This window comes from Oratosquilla oratoria, chromosome 1 (assembly GCF_046742065.1).
Source record: "Oratosquilla oratoria isolate Oo_2021 chromosome 1, ASM4674206v1, whole genome shotgun sequence".
Lineage (NCBI taxonomy): Eukaryota > Metazoa > Arthropoda > Malacostraca > Stomatopoda > Squillidae > Oratosquilla > Oratosquilla oratoria.
Window position 1 is genome coordinate 67954460 of NC_134777.1, and position 27500 is coordinate 67981959.

Sequence of the window (27500 nt, forward strand, 5' to 3'; positions counted from 1 at the left end):
ACTAAAAGATCTGCTATAGAAAGATTGCGTTGATAAACCATTTGTTTCGTCGGTTTGATTTTGAATTTTGGGTAAATTGGCCAAAATAGAAATAAAATTTCATGTCGCATAAAGAATAGTTAGACTGAAAGAGAGGAAGTGGGATAAGAGAGCAGACTAGAGTGAAAAATATTGTGGAGAAGGTTAAAAAAAAAAAAAAAAAAAGGAAGTTGAATTGGACAGGTAAGTTAGTGAGAACGACTGATGAGCGATGGGGCATGTGTGTTACTGAGTGGACGCCGTGAAGTGGGAAGCGTGGAAGAGGGAGACCAGACAGAAGACGGAGAGGAGATGGAGAAGTTTGCAGGAGTGACGTGGCAGTGGTTGGCGTATTTGTGTGAGTCATGAATGCTATGAAAGAGGCCTTTGTTCAGCAGTATACTCAGTATGGCTGCTGCACGTATATATATATATATATATATATATATATATATATATATATATATATATATATATATACACACATTGTTTAAAAAGGTTTTCGATAAAGTGCCCCTTTAAAGACTTTCGTGGAAACTGAAAGAAAATAAAAAAGGGAAAATACTTTGTTTTTCTGTAGTGCATAAAAAGACATTAGAACTCGTTGACACGGGGCTAGTTTGGTAGAGCTGCAAGTTAACTTACCTAACGGCAACTAAATGTTGACACTAGCATAGTTTGGAAGCAAATTTACTATTCAACCGTTGACATTGAACAAGTAGATAGTTTACAACCCACTAGTACTAACGGATACTACACTACCCGCGTGTCAACGAGGCTTTACTATTACTAGTTAGTAATGTTATTAGTTTATGGACACTTCACACTTGTAAGAAAACGGGGAGAGGGTTGGCTTCTCACATGTAATTTATTTATTTGTTTATTCATTCAACTATTCTGTATTGTAGTATTTCTTCTACAGTAAACAGTATTATCCTTTCTATTCTCCTATCTTCTATACCTCTCTACTATCTATACTTCTATCAACATCGCCCCTATACAGGTGGTAAATGAGAGACCCAAGGAGGGAAATTGAAGTGAGGTACGATTGAAAATCACCCCTTTTTCGGAGATTGGCCTTCATTCATAAAAGAGTACTGCGTGTCGCTGGTCCGTAGGGGTGTAACTGAAATCCCTAATGTATTGACTGAATAAAACTTATATAATCGGTACCCCATAATGGCTACCTCCCTTATAAGGTGGAAAAAAGCTCTTGGTATGTACAACGTACTCCATAAGAAGGCTTATTTGATGTATATTATACAAGAGGCGGGAAAGGACGTAAAGTTCTGTGTGTGCATATGTATATATATTTGTATGCATTGTACCTTCAAAGGGGTAAAACGATTACTGTTCTTGTCGGCACAAGTATTATCACGTTGCTGTCGTCTTCATTCTCATCGTTTTATTTGTCGTCATGACAGACGACGTTGTCTTCATCATTGTCGTCACCACCATTGCATTCGTCATCAGTGTCAACAGCGGGCTGTGTTTTATGAAGCCAGCACAGGGCCAATTCTGCAAATATAAAACAAAATCAAACAAAATCAGTTATATTAATGGAGTTATACATGATATTACTCCATGCAGGTTGACAAAGAAAAGACATAGGCCAACTCCCACAAGGAGGAAAGACATCGGTTGATGCAGGCAAGGTCATCATATTATGGCGTCAGGGCGTGACCTGTAGTAATGGGTTTGAATTGGACAACTTTATGTTTAAGAGGGAAATAGACAAGAACTGGTTTACCAACAGAGTGATTAACGAATGGAATAGACATCGTAACCATGTAGTGATCGCTGAAATGATTTATTGTTTTAATAGAATATTAGATATTTTTATGGATAGGAATGACAGGTGGTAAGGGACATGGAACTGCCTACTGTAGGCCTTATGGTCTCTTGCAGTCTCCTTCAGAGTGGTCAAGAAATGGAACAGACTTATTAACAATACAGAGAGCACTAAAACAATTGGTTGTTTTAAGTTAAGATTAGCTAACTTTATGGATAGGGAAAACAGGTGGTATTGGACATGGAACTGCCTAGTGTAAGCCTATGATCCCTTGCAGTCTCTTCCTTTCTTATGTTCTTATAAAATGTTCATGTTAGTATTAGAATGATGAAAGCCAGTGGAGGAAAAGAGATTTACTTGTCAAAACAACACCAGATATTTTTACTTAAGTTGCTTTCATCTTCCTAAATACTCTAGTATATCACTAACACTGACAAAAATTAGTAAATGTGAGGAACCACACAGAAGCTTCACAAAGACTGGCTTGTTCACTTTGTGTGTGTATGTGATGTGGGTGTGTGTGTGTGTGTGTATGTGTATGTATTTATATACTCATGTGTCGATATACACATACAGTATATTCTGGTTCTGAACCACAAGGCTGACGGGTATCTTGCGCATTGCCATGTCCTTATTTGAACGTAGGAAGAATAAAGTAGAGCGATATGACGTCATATCGTTATTTAGACGATTTAAAGATGAAAGCATTTACCCTTCGTATGTTCCAAGTACAGAAAACAAAGATGCGAGTGGGTGACAGTGTGTGTGAGAGAGAGAGAGAGAGAGAGAGAGAGACGCTTGTGTTATGGCACCGAGCTTGCCTGCTAACTCAGTGGTCCAAGTTCGATCCCCACACAGGGCTGAAAAGCTTCACAACACTGCAAACTAGAACCCGGCTGTGTTGAACAAGAAGGTGTCTGTATGTGTGTGTGTGTGTGTGTGTGTGTGTGTGTGTGTGTGTGAGAGAGAGAGAGAGAGAGAGAGAGTTCGTAAGGTCGCTGCATTACCCATAGATCGGGCCATATATGAGCTCTGAGCTCTCATTCAGGAGGGTAATGAATGTCGATCACGAACCCAACACGTGATCCAAAACCATGGTGGTGACTATCTCTTTCTCTCTCTCTCTCTCTCTCCTTTTCCTTTATCATTTTCTACTTGATTTTTTTCTATTCTTTGTGATGCTCGGTCTAATTATGTCTTGCCCTTTTGCCCGTGTGTTCACGTACCTGTGAGACAGAATCTCCACCTGTCCTTTTGTTCCCTGCTACCTCCTCCTCCTCTTCAGTCTAAAGCTTCTCAGCTGCTGCTATCTTCACCCTCGCTTCCCTCCCCACCCACCCCCCTCCGCCTTCTCTTCGTCCTTTTTTTCCCATTCGCTCGCTATTTTTTTTTCTTTTTTTTTCTTTTTTCTTTTTTTTTTTTTTTTTTCTTTCTCTCCCTCCCTCTCCGGACATTCGCTTCCTTTGACTCGGCAGTCTTGTCGTAGGTCGGATCTCGAGCCGTCCTTTCTTTGCCAGCCGCCCTTCTCTCTTTTCCCCACTTTTCCTCTTATTCTCCCGCGCCCCCTCTCTTTTCCCTCAGCTCCTCTCTTTCCCCTCTCCTCCGCATGCCGCCCTTCCTCCCCCATCGCCTTGCTTCCCCTTCCTTCTTTAACTTTCATCGCCTTTCCTCCCCTCTTCAGCCTGTTTTCTCACTCCCTTTCTCCCCTTTCCTCAACTCCCCTCATTCCTTTCCTCCTTTACCTGGCCTCCCGCTCCCCTCCCTTCCCACCGCTCTTCATTTCCCCTTCCCACCACTCTCCCCTCCTTCTCTCTCTCTCTCTCTCTCTCTCTCTCTCTTTTCTTTCTCTCACCCTCATTCTCTCTTCTCTCTTCCCTTTCTCCTTATCTCTTTCTTCTCACTCTCTTTTTCTCTCTTCTCTATCTCTATCTCTCTCTCTCTTTGTGTGTGTGTGTGTGTGTGTGTGTGTGTGTGTGTGTGTGTGAGAGTGTGTGACTCACGTGCTTCTCTTGTGATCGACTGCGATTCATTTCCCGGATGAGAAATATTCATACACACATACCACACACCCATCCTCTTGCTCAAATGGGACAGGAGCGTCGTGCAGACACGGAGAAGAAGCTCTCATGCCCTTAACGAGACGCGTACTCTGTACCCCAGTACTCGCTGGTCATATATGCTATCCACCAGCAAGCTATGTTTGTGGGTGGATGTGTACGGGCAACTGATAAGTGAATTTTCACATCTGATTATTGGATTTTTTTTCACACTTTGGGTTTGAGATCTTCTATAACCGTCCTTGCTATTGTGACGTCATCAGTTGTTAACATTTTGCTCAAAGACCAAACGATTTGATTTGGTCTTGGGTTCTGTGATTTGGTTTTGGCATTAGGTTCCCCGTTGTGCCAAGGCAAGACCTTTAAGGTAGTAAAGGTGTGTGTGGGGGGGTGCTCTTCTGAATGGAATCTTAGGGCGACAGCCGGAATGTATTGTATGACTAAGAACGACTTCGGTTACGATATTTCATTTTTCAAATTTCCAAATATCAAATTATTCTCCCGTCATACATAGGAAAGTTAAATGATGAACTGAGAGATTTAAATTCACACGAATGTTAGACATACCGTTGAAATGTTCTTGGAAAAGTCTAGATTTCTGTAAGCGGAGTCATATTCTAGTTATTCAAATGGAGGTCGGAGGTAGGATGTCGGAGGAAAAATAGCTCAGTGTGATAACCCAAGAACGCGTAAAGCCCATCCTGTCACACTTATGCGACTCAGATGAGTTCGTTTGAGTAGAAACGACTCCGTTTACAATCTTTCATTTTTGGCGAATCTCCAAATGCCAAATCGCCTCTGCGATTGAGAAGCTGAGTGACGAACTTGGAAAAGTTAAACCTTTACGAATGTTAGACACTTTCTTGAATTGTAAACTTAGGGAAATCTAGAATACTGTAAGCGAAGTCGTCTTCCAGCTTTTCAGACTCACAACATTTGACAAGAATCCTGAATCTCGCGATGCCCGGGGGCCCAGCTTTGAGCCGCATCCAGACGCGGTCGCTTTTGCTGCCCGTCACTCATTGGCATCACGGTGGCGGCACACTAGGCTAGCATACTGCTTGCTTTTGCTACTTCGTTACGATATCCTAGACTTCCGTAAGAACATCTCAACACTGTGTCTAACATTCGTATTCTAGGTTTAACTTCTCTTAGTTCGTCATTCAGTTTCTCACCCTAAGACGCAAAAGTTATTTGACATTTGGAAATTTGAAACACGAAAGATCGTAACCTAAGTCGTTTTCATTCAGACGAAGTGTTAAAAATAAATAGAATGAAGAGCGAGAAATGCGTTTGCCTGTCGAGTGTTTTGCCAACAGCCCTGATATCAACCCCCATCAATACGGTGACATCTTTCAGTTGATGAACGTTCAAGGTAATATCAGACACAATTTTAGTCAGCTGCGTGGCGTAATCGAGAAGAAATGAGGTAGTAAAAGACTTCATCCATCACCTAAATATATTTGCTTAGTATTAGCTTAAATATATATATATAAAGATATATAAAAAATCGTGCTAAATGGGTGAAATGGTCCCTATGACGTCATGGATAAGACATCACCCATTATCTGTAAGATAACAAGGCGATATGTCCAAATTCAGCGCTTCTCAGACAATGTACGTTGAAGCAGGCCCTACAAGATCAATATTATTGTGATTATTGTGCAATATTCCGTATTGCACAATATTATTGACGGTGTAGGGATAGTATTGAAGAATGACATAATATATTGAAGAAATCAGATGTACAGGCAAAACACGTGTGCCTCCTCAATATTATCCCTACACCGTCAATAATATTGTACAATACGGAATACTGCGCAATAATATTGATCGTCTAGGCCCTGTTTTACACCTTTGGGAGCCGCCTGCGTTCGACTCTTAGGGGCAACGCCACCACCTCCCGTTTCGTAAACAGTTCATATATATATATATATATATATATATATATATAATATATATATATATATATATGTATATGTATATGTATATATCTTCATTTGTTTTAATTGAGCCTAACTCTTCTTAAGATATCTTTATTACTAAATGCTTCAGTAATTTGAAAGTCACAAAAAAATTTAAAGTCCGTCATTTGGAGGGATTATTTCATGAGATACAAAGAGTCTTGTCTATGACCAAGGGATACAATATGTGTGAGAGAGAAAGAGAGAGAGAGAGAAGGGGGTAATGCTGGGTGAAATTCCACCACACTCCGTGTTTCCAAATGGCATATTTAATCTTGAGATGTACCCAACGCTAGGATGAGAGACAAGTAGAACAAAGGAAGTTACTAGATCTCAGATCCAGGTCAATTTAGGCGACGATGCCGCCTCGTCGTTATCTGCGCTTTCTGGTGCCTTTGGTTGGGTCAGGTCAGGTTAGGTTATTCTAGGTTAAAATAGAATTGGTGTTTTCGTTTTATTTTTTGTCCGAAAACAAAGTGATTTTGTTTTTCGGTTTTCATATTCTTTATTACCAAGTTAAACTTGTTTTGTTATATTTATTGTATCGTGATATAGCACAAATTTACTCCAAAATAGTGTTGTAATAATTAGAGACAAACTGGAATGAACTGCACTTTGTCATTAGTTGTGGTTTCTGAAGGGAAAGAGATGAAGATCCCATTATTCACAGATCAAGGGAGATCCTGCAGGTGAAGAGATTGAGCTCGATTAAGGTATATAGAACATAAGAACAGAGGAGTCTGCAGGATACCATAAGGCCTACATTGGCCAGTTCCGTGACCCTTACCACCTTCCATCCCCATCCATAAAGTTATCTAATCTTTTATTAAAACGACTAATTGTCTCAGCACTCACTACAGTTACTAAGTCTCTTCCTTTCGTTAACCATTCTGTTGGTAAATCAGTTCTTGCTTATTTCCTTCTGAAACCTAAAAATGTCCAATTTAGATCCAGCTCGTCCTGCCCTACTGGAGCAATGGGAAGGCACGAAGCTTAAAAAGAAAAAAAAAGAAAAAGAAAAAAAAAAAGGGAAATAGAAACCGCGATGGTGGAAGGAGGGTGGGGGCATTTGGTTAGGGGAGGGTACACTTGATAATGCGTGAAGGATCAGACCGTTGTCTCTTTGCTGAGGAAGGTTTGCCACAGCGCTGTATGGAATAGCCTATCTGTGGCAAGAGTCAATGGAAGAGTACCATTCGGTGCGCAAGGGCATCATCGAGATCGGCCTCCGCCACCGAAGAGATGCCTTGGAGATCAATAGCTCACCATGATAGCTGCTAGAATAAATGGGAAAACGTTATCTGCTATGAAACAGGTCAAAAGTTTGTAGGCTCTTCAACCCTTTGATGGACGAGAAAGTATACATGCGTAACACGTACAATTTGACAAGATGACCTACCCTCCGGAGGGCACAAATCTTTGCCTCATCAATTCTTTGCCATCCTGTCTTGTCCCATTTTCTTTATATTATCAAATTGGTAGTAAAGGATCTGAATTGGATAAATTTGGGTTTTAAGAAGGAAATAGACAAGAACTGGTGTGCCAGCAGAGTGGTTAACAAATGGAATGGACTTAACTACAATGTATTGAGCGCTGACGCTATTGGTTGTTTTAAGAGAAGCTGAGATAGCATTATGGGTAGGGATAAAAGGTGGTAATGGACATGGGACTGCCTGGTGTAGGCCTTATGGCCTCTTGTAGTCTCCTCCAGTCTTAGGTTCTTAAACCTCTTCCTAAAAGATCCGAAGGGATCCTTCACTATCACTCATATTGTTCAGGAACGACGCAAGGCGTTCTTTTTTGTTTTCATTGATGTTTGATTGGAGTTCCGAATAGTTTATTACTTATAAATTATGGAAAGGGAGACATTATGTCCAAGGCATAAACAACTGAATTTCCTGACGAGAAATTCTGGATACTTTCCTAAAGGTCCCTTTGCTTTTGTGTCCCGTCTCTTTACGAACTTGGTGTTGGGCTCTCGAAGACACTTCTAATCTGTCTGTTAGAATTTGTCTGTCTGTCAAAAGTCTTTCTGAGTTTGTCGGAGTCTGCTGGTTTCTGCGAGAGCCTGCCATAAAATACATCATAAAGACTTATTTACTTTGTTCCTGTCGCTATGATAGCGCGATATTGATGTTCACCGCTCGTAAACTATGAGGAGAGTAGCAGCGCCGAACCATCAACAGCCGCCCGGTCTGGCAACTCTATTACAATCGACGAGCGGGCAGGCAATGGCGCATTGGCGCAAACACAAAGTTTTTGTTTTTTTGTTTTTTGTTTTTTTGTATGGTTCAGTTTTAGTTTTTTGCTCAAAACACAGATTTAATCCATCGATTTGAGGCCTTTTTTATGTATTACTTATTTATTCCTCGGTTGAGATTTTTTCAAATATGATCGACAATGTATTACACGCGCGCACACACACACACACACACACACACACACACACACACACACGCACGCACACGCACGCCCCTACAGCTGTAACATATTAGATGATAATAACAGCAATGATAATGATAATAATGAAAAAAAATTAGTGATGATGATTGATGATGATGATTATGGTAATCATAGTAATGACAGCAGTAATCATAGTGTAATTATATCATCACTGTTTCTCACAATGCTCCCAGAATTTTTAGGGAAAAGGCTGCAAAACCCAGAGGAAATAGAAACATAGCCCGGTCCATCGAGAGAGAGAGAGTGAGAGAGAGAGAGAAGCAGGCCTAGAAAGACAGAGGTGAGAGAGAAGGAGAGCGGGGGGGGGGCAGGCCTAGAAAGTGCCAGAGGTGAGAGAGAGAGAGAGAGAGAGAGAGAGAGAGAGAGAGAGAGAGAGAGAGAGAGAGAGAGAAAGGAGAGCGGGGGGGGGGCAGGCCTAGAAAGTGCCAGAGGTGAGTGAGAGGCGTGGCTCTGACGAGAGCGCGCTACGCCAGAATGTTACCATGACAACAGATGCATGGCCTTGGATGCCTGTTGCCACGTGTGTCGTCATGGTCGTTGTCGTCATCGCCGCCGTCGTCGTCGTCAGCGGCGGCGGCGGCGGCGTCGCTGTTGCTGTCGTCAAGCAATCGTCTCTTGATGCCTGCTTCCAGTCCGGAATCCACCATGTATCAGTTCTTCGTCTCCATCTCTCCACCGTCCCCTCCAACTACTTTGAGCTTATTTTAATCATTCCCTCACCGAGCTCCCCCGGCAGCCCTTGTTTTGCATCCCGACATAGGCAGAATGCCTAAATCCGCGCAACTGGGACGAGATTTTCCCCCCGGAGTACTGTCCGACAGATAACTGTTAGGGCGGATCCTAGGGAGAATGTGAGAGCGGGTTTGACCTAATTTAAACCATACGAGAGTTGTTCAAGGGAACGAATCTATCCAGTAGATCGCTTATCGAGCTCTCGAACCTCGAGATTAGGGGTTCTAAGAGGAGATTTTTTACCTAGGGTTGGGTGGGTGGAGGGGTTAAAGTCCTTTCGGGCTTAAACTGTTGGAATGTTCCGAGTATAATAAAATGTATATTTCAATTGCATATTCGCTGGCTGAGCGGGTTAGGGCCTCGCTACTTGTGACGTAGGTCGAGGTGATGGCGGACATTGTTCATTAAATTCCACGCTACGAAGAGGAACCGTCCTAACCTCCTGATAGGGGGAAGTTTCGCGACGTTAAACCAAATCATAAGAAAAAATGTACAAAATTCCCAATTCTAAGCAGTTTCTTAATGCTGGTCCGGAGAGCCCTTCTAGGTATTGGTAGTTCTATGGCACACCCCGGTGCCGTTCTTTGTAAGGGTTCTCTAGGACACGGATGTACGCCTATCACGTAAACCCCGCCTACATAAGAATTAGAACGACCACCTCCAAAGAGAGTAAAAGTGGACCAATAAAACACCCAAATGTATTCATATATATTTATTTTGAACCAGTTTAACTATTGAAAACAGGGGGGCTGAGACCGGGCACGAATCGCCCGGAGAGAAGCGAGCAGCGCCGCAGGCCAAGCAACCTTGACGTAGCCGGGACGGCGAAGCCGGTGCTTGTATCTTTCTACAAAGCACAATTCTACAGATTCTACGGTACACATAATGAAAAGGGATCTACAAATGAAAAAATAGTCAAGATCCATTGCTTTAGATCGTATTCATTAACCTACAGCCATTACCATTATATTTAATTTTCCGTGTTAACCATGGAATTTAGAGAGAGAGCGATGGTTGAACTGACCAAGCGCTTGCTTCTGGAGGAGGGAAACCTGATAGATGGTTGGCGGTTCGAGTCCCGCAAAGACTAAGGACGTAACGGTCTTAAATCCCTGAGCTCCTACAAAGGGTTTCTTGCCTAGCCACCTTGCAGAGAAAGTGACTGCTGAAAATAAAAAAAATAAAAAATCTGGAAACCTCGTTTATTCCCGGCCTGACAGGCGCTTTGAAAAGTGGTGGAGCGATAGATATCAGTTAGCAAGGAAAAGTAAAGGCGTTATCACATTGGGCTGTTTTTCTTCCGACCGTTGGAGCAGATTTGCAGTTCGCAGCTTTCGGGACGGAATCTGATATGCTGGAGGAAAGCAATTGTCCTCCAGCATACCAAATGACATAATACGTATTTCTGTCGAGAAAACAAATTAGTCTGCCATGGTGATTCTACGGCTGAAAAAGTTGTGGAGGTGGGCGGTACCGCCGATGAGTTGGAGGTTGGAGGAAAAATAGCCCAGTGTGATAACCCCTTAAATGTATTATCACTTGGTCGTGCGAAATTTCCAACCACAATCGTTGTACCTTTCTAATGACCCGATTGTTTGACGAAAGGTCTAAGATATTTGTGATGGAGGAAAAAGGTGTAACTAAATCGACGCATTCCTGGACTTTCTGCCGCTACTTAGCTTAAGCTCAAACTGAGACGCAGGCGACACAGGTGACACAGGCGACGCAGCACAAAGCAAATTCAGACTTTCTGTTAATGAATTGAAGTACAGTTTGAAATGCTTCTAGGTGTACTACCTCAGCATTTCAGGCGAGAGAGAAATTCAAAACAACAGGAAATCTGCCTTTGCTCTGTGCTACGTCACCTGCGTCTCAGTTTTTGCTTAGACTTGAACGAAAATGTAGGATCCGAAATTATACACGCAAATAGCGACCGTGTTTCCTCATAGCATAAGGTCCATGTCTGACGCAGTGTGTGGTCTCATAACCCACGTTTTTAAGCACGTAGACAGTCATGGCATTGGAACAGGTGGTAGCAACTCTACCAACTCAGAAACTTTATTTCCTGAGAACGTGAGCTGCACACAGAGGTTACGGCGGCACACGTTGAGAATCCATTGAGGATCCGTTAAGGAACTATGGAGAACCTGATGAGAATCCATTGAGGATGCGTTGAGGAACAATAAAGAACCTGATGAGGACCCACTGAAGACCCGTTGAGGAACCATTGAAAACCCTTTGAGAAGCCGTTGAGTACCCATTGAGGATCCGTTGAAGAAAAATGGAAGACCTGATGGAGACCCAGTGAAGATCCATTGAGAACCCATTGAGGACCCGTTAATGAACCATGGAGAGCCTGATGAGGACCTTGTGAAGGCCCATTGAGAACCCATTGAAAACCCCTTGAGAAGCCGTTGAGGACCCGTTGATGAACCACGGAGAACTTGATGAGGACCTAGTGAAGACCCGTTGGGGACCCACTGAGGGCCAGTTGAGAAACTGTTGAGGACCCATCGAGGATCCGTTGAAAAACCATGGAGAACCTGATGAGGACCTAGTGAAGGCCCGTTGAGGACCCATTGAAAACCCCTTGAGAGATCGTTGATGACCCATTGAGGATCCGTTGAAAAACCATGGAGAACCTGGTGAGGACCTAATAAAGACCCATTGAGGACCCATTGAGAATCATTTGAGGAACCACGGAGAACCTGATGAGGACCCAGTGAAGACCCGTGGAGGACCCATTGAGAATCCATTGTGGACCCATTGAGGATCCTTTGAGGAACCACGGAGAACTTCATGAGGACCCAGTGAAGACTCGCTTAGGACCTATTGAGGACCCATTGAGAATCCATTAAGGACCCATTGAGGAACCACGGAGAACCTGATGAGAACCCAGTGAAGACCCGTTGAGGACCCATTGAGAATCCATTGAGGACCAGTTAAAGAACATGGAGAACCTGATGAAGACCCAGTGAAGACTCGTTGAGGAACCATTGAAAACTCTGAGAAACCGTTGAGGACCTCTCAAAGATTCCAGTTGGGAACAACTGTCACAAGTGTGAATTATAGAGCTCCCTCAACCCCAGCTGGACTGGGTTTATATATCGACGTAAGTAGCAAATCGCAGTGACAATTGCTCAGTGGTCAATCCTCGGTCTTGGGATCTCGAGGTGGATAGGTTTCGCTAACACATTATATCCTGGAATCTAAATGTACCAACGACCCTTACGCGGCTGATAATGAAATAGATAAGAAATGGTTTACGACTAGAGTGGTTAATGAATGGAATAGACTTAGTAACCATGTAGTAAGATAACTTTATGAATGGGAATGATAGGTGGTAAGGGGCATGGAACTACCTAGTGTAGGCCTTATGGTCTCTTGCAGTTTTCTTGATTCTTATTTTCTTATGTACAGGCTTTGCCCCTCTTAGCAGGCATGAGTCGGAATACATTAGGCCTGGGCCAACTGCAATCGTCATCCATCAGAGCTGGATACAGTCCGGCTGCATACCAATTCGAACTTGAGTGTGAAATCTAGATTTACAGTACGCTAAAGAAATGCTGCTTGGAATGATGTGGGGCTCTTCATCTCTGTTCATATTGTTCATGTCTACAGCTGGGGAAGTAAAATCCTCGATAGTACTATGTATTCCAATAAGTTTAAATTATGAATCATTGGTATCAATTAGGAGCATACACTGGTAGGCGCGTCACACGCCGATGCCAGACTCCCATGCAGACACCCTTCCTTTCCCATTCCAAACAACTCTCAACAGGTTCGATCAAGTAGCCCCGGCCACGAGTTCTGAGGGCGTCACCTTCCTTCGTCTCCTCTACCGAGGGTCGTCTCTTGTGGAAATGGCCAAGGGAATGGGATTCAACATCAGGGAAGTGTGCCACATGCCCACATAGCCGGAGTTACGTTCCCAAATCATGGTGTTAACAGGCCTTGATTGAGTCTTACGGAGCAATGCTGGTTCGATGTAAAGTCGTACAAACGATAATTATCCCATTCTACTCCGATGACGTCTCGATGCCTCCTCAACCAGCATTCACTGTTCACGTTCCACAGCATGACAGGGAGCACAAGCAACTTGGTTGGATATCGACAACGCCATATACTCTGGTTGAGTAAATCCATTGGAGAGGATTCCTGATATGACCTCAGTGTCCTCACCACATACATGAACAGGTTGAAATATATCATCCACCCAGCCCTCAGATGCCTCGAATTTGATATTGGTCTTTGAACCATTGATAGTGAATAGTGAATAGCAGTGTTGATTCCAAAAGAAAATACTCTATATGACATCATCACACTGGGCTATATTTCCTCCAACCACCGATTAATCGGCGGAACCGCCCACCTTCAGAAATTTTTCCGCAGTAAGATCACAATGGCAAACTATTTTGTTTCCTCAACATAAATACACAGAATGTCTTTTGATATGCTGGGGGAAAGTTATTTCCCTCCAGCATATCAGATTCCTTCCCGAAAGCTACGGGCTGCAAGTCTGCTCCAACAGTCGGAGGGAAAATAACCCAGTGTGAAGACACTCAGCCACTGTATATACATTAAATCCCATTAAACTCCGATGACAAGATGTCTTGTCATTTGGTCAAATAAAACAAAAAATCATAAAACACCAAAATGTTTGATCAAACATTTTGGTGTTTTATGATTTTTTGTTTTATTTGACCAAATGACAAGACATCTTGTCATCGGAGTTTAATGGGTTAAACCCCATTGAATGTCCAGTGTGAAGACACTCAGCCACTGTATATACATTAAATCCCATTGAATGTCCCTCCCAATCTCAATATCTCATGGATTGAAGGGAATACAGTGATACACACGCATCTTTTTTTCTGAAGGACAGGTTCAGAACAGCATGGAAGGTTACCCCCCACACACATACCCTTATCCCCCACCCACTCCTCTCACCACCCATTATCCCGATTTTAGTCTCGTTAATGTCAGATTTTGATCGGCGAAAGACGAAATAGAAAAAAAAAATACAAAGTTGTTTCCACCTGCCTTTCTATGAAGCACATTGTTTTATGTCCTACTCATATTTTTTGTTCTTTTATGTATTTTTATGTAAAGCATTTTTTGTATTTTTATGTATGTGTTTATGTTTTCTGTATTTTATTTTTGAAAATATTTTCAACTATGATTTTGAGTGGAATCTTGAAGGATTGTATGAAGTCCGCCTGAAGACTTCCCACATGAAGTCTTTACAAACAGATTTTACAAAGACATGAGTAGAAAATGTACATATGCATGTACATGTCATTGTACAGAACATACACGTGAATTACTCGTACCTACATGGGCGTTAATGCGTAGATGTTCACAAATATGTAAGGAAAAATGTGCATCGTCGGCAGACCAGTCCCATAGCGATCGTGATTCTAAAGGGCCATTTACTTTACATGGTCAAACGGTTTGTCAAACAAGTGTTTGAGGTGATGTTTGACCGTGTGAGTGGGGTATTTAGTTGTCAAACACGTTTGTCAAACGTGTTTGACAAACAAATACCTCATTCACACTGTCAAACATCATTTCAAACACTTGTTTGACAAACCGTTTGACCGTGTAAATGGCCCTTTACAGGACGTAATGCAAGAGCCAAGTCCCTCCCTCCCTCCCTCCTCCTCCACCACCTTCTCGTCATCTTCGCCTTCTCCTCCTCGTTTTCGTCTTTCTCCTCTCGTCCTCTTCTTCCCCTCTTTCTTCCTGCTCCTCCTCTTCCTCCACCTTCACCATCTCGCCATCTTCCGCCTTCTCCACCTCCTTTTCGTCTTTCTCCTCTCGTCCTCTTCTTCCCCTCTCTCCTCCTCCTCCACCACCACCACCGCCATCTCCTCATATTCCTCCTTCTCCTCTCGTCCTCCTCTTCCTCTTCCTCTTCTTCCTACTCATCCTCCAACACCACCACCATATCCTCATATCCCTCCTCTTCTCTTTTTTCCGCCTCCTTTTGTCCTCTTCTTTCACTCCTCCTTCCTCCTCCTCCTCCTTCTTCTCTTCCTTCACATCCTCCTATTCCTCTTCTCCCTCGTTCTATCCTCCCCTCCTTCTCCTCCTCTTCCAGTCCCCTCCTTAATCCACCTCCTCTCCTCTTCCTCCTCCTTTTCTCCTTTTCCTCCTTCTCTTCCTCCACCTCTTCCTCCCATTCTTCCTCCTCCTATCCTCTCCTCTCCTCATCGTCATCCTCTCTAATCTCCCCTCTTCCTCTCATTCTTCCTCCCATTCTTCCTCTTACCTTCTCGTCTCCTCATCGTCATCCTCTCTAATCTCCCCTCCTCCTCTCCCCTTTTCCTCTTCCTCTCCCTCCCCTCCCCTCCCCTTCCTCCAACACCTCTCCACCGCTCTTCCTCCTCTCACTCCCTCTTTATTTTTCATCCTCCTTTCATCTCCCCTCCTTCTCCTCCTCTCCCCTCCCCTTCTCATTTTGTTCCTCGTCTTCTTCCTCCTTTTCTCATCTCCTCTCCTCATCGCCATCCTCTCTAATATATCGCTCTTCCCAATCTTTACTTCTCCTCTCCCTCTCCCTCTCCCTCCTCCTCCTCCTACTCCCTTCCACTACTCCTCGTCATTCTCCTCCTCTTCATCCTTTTCGTCTCCCCTTCTACTCCTCCTCTTCCTCCTCCACTTCTCCTCCTTTCTTCTCTTCCTCCCCTTCTCCTTTTCCTCTTCCTCTTCCTCCTCTTCCTCCTCTTCTCCACTTCTTCTCCTCCCCTCTTTCTCCACCTCTTCTTCCTCCTCTCCTCCTCCTCTCCCCTTTTCCTTTTCCTTCTCTGTCCTCCGCTCGTCCACCCTCCTTCCCTCCTCCTCTTCCTCCTCGCCCCTTCTATTCCCCCATCCCTTCTTCATCCTCCGCTTTTCTCCCCACCTTCCCCCTCCTCCTCCTCCTCCTCTCTCAGTTAACCTCCTTCTCTTCTCCTTTTACTTTTTCTCTTCCTCATCCTGCTCTCCTCTCCTCTCCCTTTTCTCTCCCTTCTCTTCGTCCTCCTCATCTCTCTTCCTTCCTTCTCATTCTTCTTCCTCTCCCCCTCCTCCTCCTATCCTACATTTTCCCTCCTCATTTTTTCTTCTCCTACTCCCCCTCCTCGTTCTATCCTACTTTTTCCCTCCTCATTTTATCTTCCTCCCCCTCCTCCTCCTCCTCTTCTTTGTCCTGTCCTACTTTTCCCTCTTCCTCATTTTTCTTCCTCCTCGTCCTATCCTATTTATTCACTCCTCCTTCTCCTCCTCCTCCTCCTCCACTCCGACACCCACTTGATCCATCAACATCTGCGTATCGCAGCAACAACCCTTCCCTCGTCCCCACCCCCCATCCACCTCCCCTCCCCCCCTTCCACCTCCCTATCCACCTTACCTTTTCCTCCACCTTCTTGTGTGGGGTTAACGACTACATGATTATGATGCACTCGATTTTTTAAGGGTTCCTGTGAGACCCCCTATGGACCAGAGTCACGCAGGATTCACTTATGCTTGGAGAGTAATCTCCACTCAAAAAGGTAAACGCTGATCTGATATCGGGCCTTCTTCCTGTCTTCCTTAAAGATGTCGTTTACCACTTTTGTGATTCTTCGGCAAGATGGTGTCCCCAGCGACACGAGCGATAGATTTGGCCCCTCAAAATACCAATTCTCACATCATCCACCTCTGATCTTACGGCGCACTTGCGTTAACCCCCACAACGTTCGCACTCGGTCTGCACTTTGCCTCCACACTGAAGGGATATGTACACAACTATACACCTACGAGTATGGAGTGTCATTATTATTATTATCTTAATTTTCTTTTATATATATATTTTTTTTCTCTTTTTTCTTTTCTTTTTTTCTTTTCTTTTCTTCTCTTTTTTTTTTCTTTTTTCTTTTCTTTTTACAATGCCAGACGATCCTATTGAACTAGGGCTGATGGATGGATGGATGGGAATTGTTCGGGCCAGACGAGGAGGGAAAAGGGGAGAAGGGAAAAATAGGATAGGACGAGGAGGAAGAAGAGGAAAGGAAAGGTGAGGAGAAGGAGGAGGAAAGACGAGAAGGAGGGAAAAGTAGGATAGGACGAGGAGGGAGAGAGGAAGAAGAATGAGAAGGGGAAGGAGGAAGAGAGAAGAGGAGGACGAAGAAGGGAAAGGAGAGAAAAGGGAAAGGAAGAGCAGAGCCGAGGAAAGGAGGATGAGGAAGAGAAAAAGAAGGAGGAGGAGGAGAGAGGGAAAGAAGAGGACGAGAAAGACGAAAAGGAGGAGGAACCCCCCCCCCACCTTGAGCTCGGGTCGACGGAGCCCACAACTGAATAAAATCTGGCGGTGCTCTTCCAAACAACTTCCTTCGAGTCTACAGCGCTGGCGGCGGCGTCATCGGAAGTGCGCTCGTGCCTCGCATTTGCTTAGTTGTGGGTTCGAATCCCGTACTTCTCTCCGATTCCCAAGAGTGACTGTAGTTACCCTGCCTCAACAGTCCCCAAGGCGTATAGGGGGAAGATGACGGCTTCGGCCGCAGCTACTCAGTGCCTCCTGGCTTAGGCTCCTCACCATCTTGTACCAATGCTTTCCAACGGGCAAGTCGAGAAATTCCTCAACGCTTTGAGAAGTGGACTCTTCTTACTCTTCTTATAATTGAACAGAATTGTCTTGCATGAGCCACAATCAAATTGCCAACGATCCTCCCAGCAACATCTCATCTTGTTCTACAATCATAAGAACATAAGAATGGAGGAGACTGCTAGAGACCATAAGGCCTACACTAGACAGTTCCATGTCCATTACCACCTTTCATCTCTATCCATAAAGTTATATAGTCTTTTTTTACAACCAATTGTTTCTTTGCTCACTAGATGGTTATTAAGTCTAATCCATTCGTTAACCACTCTATTGGTAAACCAGTTCTTGCCTACTTCCTTCTTAACCCATTAAACTCCGATGACAAGATTCGTTGTCATTTGGTCAAATAAAACAAAAAATTATAAAACACCAAAATGTTTGATCCAACACCAGAAAAATATGACGTCAGTCCTCGCTTCGCTCGCAGCGAAGCGAGGACTGACGTCATATTTTTCTGGTGTTGGATCAAACATTTTGGTGTTTTATAATTTTTTGTTTTATTTGACCAAATGACAACGAATCTTGTCATCGGAGTTTAATGGGTTAAACCTAAGGTTCTCCCTGGATGCATTTCTTGGACACTGTGCATCATTGTCGTCTCAGACGTATTGCAATGTACCTCTGTGTCGCCTGTGCAACCGTGACGCCTACGATAAGGTTGCATGTCTTTGCAGACACACCCACACACGCACGCAGTCACAGACACAGACACAGACACGTAACTCCCTCCGTCAAGGGTTCCTATCGATGACCCAGATTTGTGATCGACCCCTTGCTTGGTGTGTGTGTGTGTGTGTGTGTGTGTGTGTGTGTGTGTGTGTGTGTGTGTGTGTGTGTGTGTGAATTTAAGACAAATGGATTTAGAACCCACGACACTGAGACTCGAACCCTTTGTTGTGCTAGTCATTAGGCAATGACGCTAACCGCTAGACTATGACCCTATTACAAAGTGAAATGACCAATTCCCACAATACTTTCATATAGTGCAGTAGCATGTAGTCTCAGCTTTACCGAGTCTATTCAGACGAGCCATTCGACAGTTTGTGTGTGTGTAAGATCACAGCATTATCCATAAATATGTCTATGAAACTCATACGGGAGGGTAGTTGAAGTCCAGGACGCGATCCAAGACAATGGTGAATCATAAACACGCACACAGAGGCGTCTCTTTGTAACACCTTCCATATCTTGTGACATTTTCCCCCTTATAGTAGCCAACGCCTTTTTTTTTTTTTTTTTTCTCTCTCTCTCTCTCCAACGGACGGGGACGGCCATTGCCGTGAACGGGACCGAGGGAGGACGAGCCGATTCGGGCCGAGCAATCTTCACCCCGTCCCACACGGTGCCCTATCCCTCTCCCCTCTCCCTTTACTCTCCATTCCCCTCTTATTCCCTTACCCGTCCCCCTTCCCTCTTCCTCTCTCCCTTTCCTCTTCCCCTTCTTATTCCTCGTCCCTTTCCCTTTTTCCTTTCCCCTCTCCATACCATTCATTCTTCTCTCCCTTCCTTTTTCTTTTTCCGTTCCCTTTCCCCTCCCCGCCCCCTCCTCTCCTCTTTGCCTTTATCTTACTCCCCATCCCTACTCTCATTTCCACTCCCCTATGGAGGCAAACAGGAGGAGTCACAGTCTGGGTCAGGTATATATATATATATATATATATATATATATATATATATATATATATATATATATATATATATATATATATATATATATATATATATATATATATATATTAGATAGATAGATATACATAAATTGTTTGAGAGTGTGATAGGTGGGGAAGGGTAAACGAAGACGGGCTAAAAATAAATTTATTGTCCTAACGTTTCGGTCTCTATGACCTTCTCCAGAGTCGTCAGAAGAAGGTCATAGAAACCGAAACGTTAGGACATTAAATGTATTCTTAGCCCAACTTCGTTTATCCTTCCCCACCTTTCACTCTCTCAAACAATTTATATATATTTATATATATTTATATATATATATATATATATATATATATTTGTATATAAATATATATACGTATATATATAGACCGATTAGCTTACTATCAAATGTATATAAAGTATTCTCCAAGATCCTTACTGAGTCAAGTTTTAGATGGAAACCAATCGAGAGAACAAGCAGGTTTTAGGAGCGGATACTCGACTCTAGACCATTTGCAGGCGATTAACCAACTAATCGAGAAAACGACAGAATACAATACATCTCTCTGTTGAGCTTTTGTAGATTAATAGAAGGCCTTTGACTCGGTAGAACAAATAGCAATACTAAACTCACTACGCAGTCAGGGTACAAACGAATAGACCGTAAGGGGGTTTTAGAAAAGATTTATGCGTATGGTACCGCTATAATTCGACTACATAAAGATTCAGAAAAGATCAAGATAAAAAAAGGAGTACGGCAAGGCGATACCATTCCACCCATATTATTTACAACTTGCTTGGAAGATATTTTCAGAACCTTGAGTTGGGAAGAGAAAGGTTTGAAGATTAATGGCGAATATTTGAACCACCTAAAATTTGCGAATGACATTATTCTTATTTCAGAAAGAGCAGAAGACTTGCAAGAGATGCTGAGCAATCTAAACAAGGAAAGTCTCAAAGTAGGTTTAAAAATGAATAAGGCCAAAACTAAAGTGATGTTCAACACGAAAGTTCAAAGTAAAGAGATTGTAATTGATGGTGAGAGTCTTGAAGAAATTGAGGAGTATAATTATTTAGGCCAGGCAGTGAAGGTGACAAAAGATCATGATAATTAGATAAAAAGACGTATTACAATTGGTTGGAAAGTGTTTGGTAAATATAATAAAAGCCTGAGAAGCTCTCTATCCTTTATGTTTGAAACGTTAAGTTTACAATCAATGGATTCTGCCAGCAATAATCTATGGGTGTGAGACTTGGAAACTGACGAAGGCAATGTAAACAAAGCTAAGGACTGCACAGAGGAGAATGGAGAGATCAATGATGGGAGAAACGCTGAGAGACCAAAAGAGAGCAAGTTGGGTGAGAGAGCAGACTAGAGTGAAAGATATTGTGGAGGCGGCGAAAGAGAGGAAGTGGAATTGGGCAGGTAAGTTAGTGCGAACGACTGACGAGGGATGGAGCAAGTGTGTTACTGAGTGGACGCAGCGAGATAGGAAGCGTGGAATAGGAAGACCAGATGGAGAGACGAGTTTGAGAAGTTTGCAGGAGTGACATGGCAGAGGTTGGCGCGGTCGTGTGAATCATGGAATGCTATGAAAGAGGTCTTTGTTCAGCAGTGGACTCAGGATGGCTGATTTGATTTGATATGTATGTATATATATTGGTTAAGTCACTGTCCATTTGTTACGTATCGACTAGGTTCGAGTTCTATCTCGAAACCGTATCAATTTCCGAATATGCTTACATAGAGCTCCTTTTTAATCTCGATCGTTTTTAAAGAAATTAATATGGAAAAAGTTAGTGATTGATATTATATATATATATATATATATAAATATATATATATATAAATAAATATATATATATAAATATATATATATTACACATTATCATTATTGTTGTAATCATTGTCATCATCACTAGGGCTTAAACTTATTCCCATGGTTTCTCTAAGTCTCCAAATGCATCTATCTTTCCCATTCCAAGGAACTCTCGGCAGGATCGGTCGACCTGGCTTAGCCATCAATTATGTGGATGTCCTTTTCATTTCAACCTCTGAGAGTTGTCTCTTATGGAGAAAACCCTGGAAGTGAAATCAACATCAAGGAAACGCGCCATATGCCCACATATGCACACGTAATGCCTGTCACTGAGCGATGCGACAAGCATGATGGGACACACGAGGCACTACACAAGCAGGACACGCACCTGGCGTGTCTGAGTCGAGAATTACTTAGTTACATAGTGACAGTTATATGTGGGTGGTGTTGCTCGAACTGCACTGTTTATAAATAAGAGCCGGGAGCTCTAGTGTATTGCTGACATGGCATTCCTTTGTAACAGAAGTGAGAATTATGCAGAGACTCGAGATTATTCTAAGTAAACAACATTGCCATATAGACTTGTAACAACGAATCTGATTGGAGAAAGGGTGGAGGAGGAGAAAACTCAATTGGTTCAGGATTGTAAGATCACGCCGTTAGGGGAGGATCTTGAATATAAAGTTAAAGATCATTGTACTAAAAAACAAAGCTCACGTGGGATCTTGCATAAGTGCTCTCGAGGGATTCCTTTGGAGCACGCTGTATAAGAATTAACGGAAGAAAGATACAGAAGGATAATATAACACGTTTTCATTTTCCTGGACAGAATATTATAACTAAAAGAAGTGAGTTGCTATACCCATAACTGAGGACCACAAGGGCGACTACAGTGTCGAGAGGACTAACAGCGGGCAACACAGACAGTTATAACAGGGGGCGGCGAGAGTCGACAGGGGCTACGAGCTAGTGAACCATGGGTGGGCGACACCGGGTCTTGGCCATTGGCTCCGTAACAGATCAAGTGGCCTATGTCACAATTTCTATTTTCATTTCTATTATTATTACGTGCCATATTGTTGGAGTTTGTGACTGTGTGTGTGTGTGTGTGTGTGTGTGTGTGTGTGTGTGTGTGTGTGTGTGTGTGTGTGTGTGTGTGTGTGTGTGTGTGTGCGCGCGCTCGCGTGTGCTTTAAAAATTATACTATTAGATATTACGAATGCTACATGTTAGCAGTTGATATATGAAATGATATATGTTTAGTCAAATTTGAAGAACATGTACGTAAATATAGCGTAGAGACGACGGTAGGGCCAGTCAGCAGAAGACTAACTGGGCCATGGAGGAGGGTGGGCGTGGAGAGGCACAGGAGAACCATTTTGTGCAGGCAGTCGGTCGTATCTGCGGGCGGGCAGGAGTGTCTGGAGGAGAAAGGTGGGCGTGGCATTGGTGGGCGTGGTGGAGTCGGGCACTGCGGGCGGTGGCGGTGCGCCCTAGCTCGAATGCTTCACATGCGCGCGCGCGCGCACGCACACCTCTTCTTCACTTCTTCTCTTCCTGTTTCTCCTCTGCCTCCTTTTCCTCCTCCTCATTCTCATTCTCATCCTCTCTCCTCTTCTTTCTCTTCATCTTCCTCCTCTTCTTTCTCTTCATCTTCCTCCTCCTCATCATCATCATCATTTTCATATGCCTCCTCCTCATTCTTCATGCTACTCGTGATATTCATCTTTGTCCTCTTCCTCCTTCACCTCTTCCTCACTTCCTCCTCTTCTTCCCTATACTCATCCTTCTCTTCGTGCTGTTCCTCTTCGCCCACGTCTTCCTTCTCGTTTTCCTTGCCTTCTTCCTCCTCCTCCTCCTCCTCGTCCTCTTCACCTCTTCCTCCTCCTCGTCGTCTTCCTTGTCCTCTTCATCCTCGTCCTCTTTGTCCTCTTCATCCTTCTCTTTCTCCTTCTGTTCCTCTACCTCTTAATGTTTCTCTTGTCTCTTCATGCTCTTCCTCATCTTAATCTTCATCTTTGTCCTCTTCTTTCGCCTCTTCCTCCTCATTCCCCCCGACCTCCGTATTCTTCTTCGTCCTCCTCGTCCTCTTCTCCGTTTTCCTCCTCCTCCTTCTCCATTTCCTCCTTCTCTTCTCCCTCGTCTTCATCCCCATCTTCATCCTTATCCTCCTCCTTGTCCATTTCTTAAAGCTCCTCATTTTTTTCTTTTCCTTCTCTTGATCATCTTCGTGCACCTCCTTCATCTCCACCATTTCCCTCTATTCCTACTCCTCCTCTGCCTTCTCCTCCTCTGCCTTCTCCTCCTCTGCCTTCTCCTCGTCTTCCCTCCTCCTCTCCCTCTTCCTTCCCCCCTGTCTGTTTCTCCTCTCCCTCATCCTCTTTCAGCTCTTCATGGTCCAGAGTATGAGGTATTTGGCTGCAAGTTTTATGTAGTCGGTAATTTAGGGACCTTAGGCACATCCCTACGGACCAAGTCGCTTAGCATTCATTATGGTTGGAGATTCGTCTCCACTTTAATGCTGAAACTTTTAACATCTACTATCAGGTCCTTCTGCTACTACCCACCCACCCTCCCTCGGCAGTCTTTTATTTACCATTGTAAATAATTGGAACTCCTCCGTTTTTACCTTCACCTCTTCCTTCTCCTCCCCCACCTCCTCCATTTCCTCCTCCTGTCACGAACCTCCCTCTTCCTTCCCCCCTGTCTGTTTCTCCTCTCCCTCATCCTCTTTCAGCTCTTCATGGTCCAGAGTATGAGGTATTTGGCTGCAAGTTTTATGTAGTCGGTAATTTAGGGACCTTAGGCACATCCCTACGGACCAAGTCGCTTAGCATTCATTATGGTTGGAGATTCGTCTCCACTTTAATGCTGAAACTTTTAACATCTACTATCAGGTCCTTCTGCTACTACCCACCCACCCTCCCTCGGCAGTCTTTTATTTACCATTGTAAATAATTGGAACTCCTCCGTTTTTACCTTCACCTCTTCCTTCTCCTCCCCCACCTCCTCCATTTCCTCCTCCTGTCACGAACCTCCCGTATCAAAAAAAGATCAATTATCTATGGACAGGTTGTGATAGATGTACTACTTCAAAACAGTCAGGTTATTAGCTAGGTCCGGCGTAGTACGGTGGTAGAAAAATTAAAATGGAACATTTATTCACTTTATTAAACTATAAATTTAACAACTTTGGCCTATTTAAACAACAAAAACGGAATTATGAATGAGGTGAATATGCAAATCAAAGGTACAGTAAAAAAAAAAGTTACAAATATAAAAAGTATTACAAAGCGGATTAAAAACTCCGTGCATTGACTTCTTGCTAAACCTCTACTAAGTTATAAAAAGTCTGTCACCACGCGTAGCACTGTAGTACAACAAAAGGTTAACTAGAACAACACTTAAACAAAGGGGTTTACCTTAAACTTACGGAAGGCGGCAGCTTCCTCTTCGGGGAAAAGAAGATGGAAAAAAGACCCACGAAACAAGTTGACCCTCTCTAAATAGGCTCGCCAATTGACCTGATGGTCATTGGAGCCAGAGGCCGAAAGGTCAAATAGGAAGTGCTTTCCTATCCCACTTTAACTGATAGTTAACAAGCCTAACCCACTTACATAACCTTAAAATTTACACACACAAAACTAATATGCACGTACATAAAACCTTAATACTAACAAAAAAAAATAAAAGTAAAAAGGATTACAAGAAAAAAAATATAAAGGTGGCAACTTGACATGCGCGCACACATGTCCAGCCAGTCGGCCGGCGATTGATAACTGTTGTCATCATATGAGACAGACATTCAATTAAAAATATCTTTTAAAATACAAGAAATTGTACGGCGTAGCGTACCATCATATGTTAATTTGGTTACACAAGTTGATGGAATGCTGGCTACATTCAATCCAAACCTTGAACGTTCACAGACAAAAAGAAACATATTCAAACAACTTGGCAAGATGTGCCGCGATGCTCACGTTCACGTTCACCTGAAGGCTAGGAATTAACAAGGACGCCACTGTTTGACCATTGTTCACGAACTGGGTGTGTCAAACTTGGTCCGCAGCTGGGCGATAAAAAGGAGGGGGGTGAAAACTGCGTGCTGGCCGACAACCTACATCCACCGCACAAAGAAAGAAAACACGTGAACATTCGAGATACGTGACACTCCTCCTCCTCCTCGTTCTCTTCCCGAACCTCTTACTCCACCTCCTCTTACTTCACGTCTTTTTCGCAACACTCCTGCTTATCCTACTTCGCACTGTTGTCTGTCTGCTAATGATTTCGACTTCAATACAATGCGATGGTAGCAGTGTATATAGCAGTCGATTGTCGGATCGTTGGCGACTAATCCGGCTCCCCAACTGATCACCCACCAGTGAGGAGGGCATGTTGGACACAGATGGAAGAAAGAGAAAAACATCAAAAGTTCAGTTGAACTCTGAGTCAATGGCTATCCATCCCCCGTTAATGATCACTAACCCACGTCTTTGCTATACGTGGCATCCCTCCAGAGCCAGGAGTCGGGAGTCCCGGAGGCTGAGTGATGTCCCAGTGCTGTGACTAGCAACACGCCTATTTGTTCCTCTGTTCATTTCAGGAAGGTTGTCCACCCTTGGCTCGGAGGCAAATCGACTGGACTTTGAGTTAAGCATACCCCGAGTCAAACAACTACCGCCTAGGCCGACATCACACGGCTGCTGTTTTCTCCTTAGTGTCAAGGTGGTGGGCGTGTATACTCTCCCATAACCTTTGTGACTGTTGGTTTAACATGTATACTCAAAGCCTAGTTCCCTCTCGTTGGACTCGGTGGGGCGTGGTAGGGCGAATCATAGGCATATGTACTGTATATGACAGCCATATATGGCACTTATGGTGCTGGCGGGCTTGTAACCTCCTCTGCTCTCCTGATCACCACCCTTTGGTTAGGACATTACTGTCCGGTCAGTACGATCCCCCTTCCATGCTGCTCTGTCCATGTAGATCTCCCACTGCTCAACCTCCACCAGTGAAGCGTTCCTTCTCATGAGTGCTTCGTCCATATTGTCCATCCATCTCTTCCTAGGTTCCCCAAGGCCCTGGTTCTATCTGGTCTCCCCTCCAAGGCCCTCAGCGTGGCTTCTTCTTCTTCTTGGGGTCACCTGTCCACGTGGCTATACTACTGTGTGTGTAATGTTTTCAATGGCGAGCCTCTCCCTGATGGCTCTGCTTTTTACTCTGTCCCACAAAGAGAGATAGTGGACTAGTGTCAGAGCCCTCATTTCCGCCGCTTCTAATCTTCCTTTTGTTTAGTTTGTCGTTGTCCAAGTTTCACTGCCATATAATTAATACAATTGTTCTGGGATGTTCTTATCTTTCAAAACAGAATATAGCAGTGATGTATTTGAACCCATCTTTATTCTGGCAGGTATAATAGTTAAAAGTGATTATTAAACTTACCATTGTTGCAAAGTGAAAAAGCCTACAATGTATAAGAAAGGACGACGAAATCACTTGGTGCTTATATCAATTCCTTCCGCATGGAAGACCATGTGTGTGTGTGTGTGTGTATTTTACCTAGTTGTCTTTTGCGGGAGAAGAGCTATGCTCGTAGGGACCCGCAGTTGTATCTTTCCGCATGCAGTTCTTTCTTAAAGTCGTGTATAGTTTAGCACTCACTGTTTTCTCTTTCAATTTATTCCATGTATCTATCACTATGTGGAAAGCTATTCTTATTTCAGATCTCTTCTGTAACTGTCCTTAAATTTCTTCTTGTGTCCCCTTGTATTTCTTCTGTCCCATTTAAGTAGATCATCCCTGTCAAGGATTTCCATCCCTTTCATAATTCTATATATGGATATCAAATCGCCTCTTTCTCTTCTTTGCTCCAGAGTTAATAAGTTTAGTTTGTCCAATCTTTGTTCGTATGTCAACATGCTGAGTGTTGGTGCCATCTTTGTTAGTGCTCTTTGAATTCTTTCAAAAAAAAAATTTTGGTGTCCATAGTGACGCTGCGTACTCTAATTTTGGTCTTATCAGTGTAACTAGGATTTTCTTTACATTTTCCTCGTCCATGTAGTCAAAGGCCACTTTCATTGATCTTATTAAGTTGTAGGTTTCTCCAACTATTTTGTTTACATGTTTGTCTGGTGTCATGTCATTTGAAATGATCACTCCTAGGTCTCTTTCTGAATTTACTTTTGTAACTTCTTTTGTTCCAATTTTGTATTTACCGGATAATTCCATTATACTACATTTTTTAATGTTGAAATTCACTTCGTTCTTTTTACTCCAATTCCAGACTTTGTCCAGATCTCCCATAAAAGATTTACAGTCTTTTTCGTTACTCACTCCCTTCAATAGTTTTGCATCATCTGCAAAGAAGTTTATGTAGCATTT

General features: G+C 43.3%; 1 protein-coding gene and 1 long non-coding RNA gene across 3 annotated transcripts in view; one reads left to right on the forward strand and one right to left on the reverse strand.

Annotated features, from left to right (window-relative positions):
- The window catches only part of Ttc7 (tetratricopeptide repeat domain 7), a 512658-nt gene that overhangs the window by 476734 nt on the left and 8424 nt on the right, over positions 1-27500 (forward strand). The window lies entirely within an intron of this gene.
- The window catches only part of LOC143034736 (uncharacterized), a 47199-nt gene continuing 20749 nt past the window's right edge, over positions 1051-27500 (reverse strand). The window contains exon 3 of the long non-coding RNA XR_012967274.1: positions 1051-1536. This is a non-coding gene — a long non-coding RNA (uncharacterized LOC143034736). The remainder of the gene's footprint in view (positions 1537-27500) is intronic.